The sequence below is a fragment of the Lolium perenne genome, chromosome 2 (assembly GCF_019359855.2).
Source record: "Lolium perenne isolate Kyuss_39 chromosome 2, Kyuss_2.0, whole genome shotgun sequence".
In the NCBI taxonomy this organism is placed as follows: domain Eukaryota; kingdom Viridiplantae; phylum Streptophyta; class Magnoliopsida; order Poales; family Poaceae; genus Lolium; species Lolium perenne.
Window position 1 is genome coordinate 189,694,775 of NC_067245.2, and position 2,993 is coordinate 189,697,767.

The window sequence follows — 2,993 nt, forward strand, 5'->3', positions numbered from 1 at the left end:
TGTCAGCTCCAAAGAATTCATTAAATATCCCTTGATTCTCAGGTTGACTAGAAGTTTCGGGATAGTATTCTTCCTGCATATGCTCAGTACCCTGTGGCGGGGCCATATTGTGGCCGCAACCAGCTATCATGTTGGGCCAAGCAGGATCAAAAGATTGCTGCGTCAAAAAAATTAGTTGTAAGTAATAGACATGAATATTTTTATGGGAGAAATTATATATTAAAATTGAAGGAACCTGTGGAGGAGGCATATTGTAGCCGAGTCCAGCTTCCGTCTCTGACCAGTTAGGTTCAAGAGATTGCTGCGGATGGAAAATATTCATAAATAATAGGCGTAATTTTATGTTGTATGAGTGATTATTTATAAAATATGAACATACGCGAGTGGTGTTGTCGATGTTTGAAGTCTCCCCTTGGGTGTATGAAAATCGTTCCCCGAACGGATTAGTAGAGAAAATATTCTCCTCCTATTTTTAATGCGCGGAAGATAATATTTATTGTAAAATCTTGTAGAAGAACGTACGCGCATTTATAATTTTAAATGTATCTGATAATACCTGTGTGGCGCCATGGGGCGGAGACATGCGAGCTGATTGTGAGCGGTCAAGTAGAGATGAGTCGACGCGTGCATATGATGGATTCCGCGTAGGAGGTTGGCTCGTACGCGCCATACTGCTCGTACGTTGTGACGCCCCGGAACCGGTACCATGAGGATTCCAGCGATCCCGCCGAGATCCGCATGATATCGATCCAGAGACGCCCTCCGACACGACGTGCGCGACGAATCACACACGTGATGCCAGAGGAATTAACACGAGCGGTAACATTACAACAGGATTACAATAGAGCCCACAAGATACATATATTACAACAATGACTCCAACGAGTCAAGATACAAATATACAATACAAAGATCCAAATCATACAAAAGATCGAATACGTCCGAGTACGGACAAGATACAAATTGGACTAAGAGTCCTGAAGATAACCAGTGGCGTCCATAACCCTGCCCAGGCCAAGCCGGAAGGGTAACCTTGCTAACGTCATCATCTCGTACCTGTCAAAGTCGGGCCATCGGTTGCCGACAAAAGGGGGAGGAGACAAAAAGAAAGGAAGGCGAGGGTAAGTACCAAGGAACGAACTCCGGCACGTACTTAGCGAGACTAGAAATGGCTATGCTCGCCGGGCGAGTATATATATATATATCGCCCGGGGCTATATGGTAGGTTTAGCGGCAGCATAACTATAACCAATAGAGACACGCTACAACATCCGTCTATCAGATAAGATAAGAGAGCGCACAAGGTAACAGATAAATACTACACAAACATAACCCAGCCAATGCGATCCCCCTTCGCCAAGAGGTATTGCAAAGGCACACACACTTTTGAAAGAGTTTTATTAGTAAATTATTAACAACAGGAAATAAGGTGTAAGTTGTTCTATGATCAAGCTATACAATTCCAAGTCGTCCATAACTGCGGACACGGCTTATCGATAAGATGTACACCCTGCAGGGGTTGCCCAAATGTAACCATACGCATGCTCGAACCCACTTACTACAGGTGGAGTCTCACAACAAGACCGTTCCCAATGCAAGAGAAAGTTTAATGGGAGCCACCCAACTAAGCTACCCGTGACGAAGTTCGGCCGTACTCCGATACGGACCCAGAGGTTTGCGACGGCTTCCAAGGCGGGCACTAACGACCGGCCAAGGATAAGGAGTCCCGCGTTATGAGTACAGTACAGAATATAAACACCCGAAGGCAACAGGAAGTAAATCGTGCATCGTGCATATGGGCAAATAAAACCAAGGTTGTGGCTCCCAATAAACAGACTCGAGGAAAGGTAGTGGGTGATGGGGATCCCATTCCCCCACGTACGGGTAGAGCGCTCAATCTCGGAACAGATAACAAGAACTCGGGTCCTAGGGGACATTAGCGAGTCAAAGTTCCGATGCTTTCGCAAAGGGGCTCACAGATGCCTCTGCTTACAATTTTAGTTGTTAACAATAAAGTAAAGTGTGATTATCTCCAACAAATAATATAGCATGTAAAAACCTCCCAACAACCCAACATATACCGATAACAGATCGAGATAAACAACAGAGCCTAAACACGCCTACGACTCGCAAGGCTGGCAAACAACAAACAATAGGTAGGGCGAGGAGGTGTATCTCGGACATATAGGTAACAGGTGGATAGGACACGTGACACAACAGAATCGCAACATAAGGATAGCAATAGATCAAAAGAGCATGTAAAAGTAAAATAGGTGAAGGGGTGGGCTCGCCTGTGAAAAGCTGCAGAAGAACTTGTCGTAGCACTCGTCGTACCTCACATCACCACTTCGTGATCCTATCCGGGAAGAAGCAAAATGCTGGAACACACAACGTATGCAAGTCTTACTACTACGGATAAAGAAGATCCGGCATGATCAAGATGATATGCATGACATGGCAGATATGATGCGATGCACTTATCCAATTTAATCGGAGTCGGAACCCCGGACACGCAATTTAGGTTGGAGTTGCATTCCTACCGGTAAATTTAAGTGTTGGTTAGCATGGCAAGGGTGATCTACTTCAAAGTTAAACGGAGCGGGGAGACCTTAGGTGGATATCCGAAATACTCCGCATATATGTTAGGTATACATGCACGTCTATCAACGCGCGACATGATGCGAGATGCAAACAGATGAATGGATGGCTTATTATTGTTCCTTATGTTTTTCTGATCAAAATGGATATAAAGTTGTTTGATTTTGATTTATAAAAGTGCAAAAACAATTGGTTTGAAAAGCATCTGATTGCGTCTGGAAACTGAGTTTGAATTGAGCCGGAAAAATGTTTACACCGTGCTGGAAGATAGCCAGAGGCACAGACAGATGGGTCCACGGCCACGTAGGCGCCGCGTGGCAAGGATGCAAAAAGGTGGTTTTACTGCTCCGTACAGGATTTGAACTCAGGTAGCTTCAGCGTGGAGCAAGGAGCAA

General features: G+C 45.0%; 1 long non-coding RNA gene across 1 annotated transcript; it reads right to left on the reverse strand.

Moving 5' to 3' along the window:
• Positions 1–820: 820 nt before the first annotated feature.
• LOC139836107 (uncharacterized) lies at positions 821–2,434 on the reverse strand. Its single transcript, XR_011752224.1, has 2 exons — positions 2,292–2,434; positions 821–1,056 (listed from the first exon to the last, which is right to left on the reverse strand). It is a non-coding gene; the product is annotated as an uncharacterized lncRNA (long non-coding RNA).
• Positions 2,435–2,993: the final 559 nt, after the last annotated feature.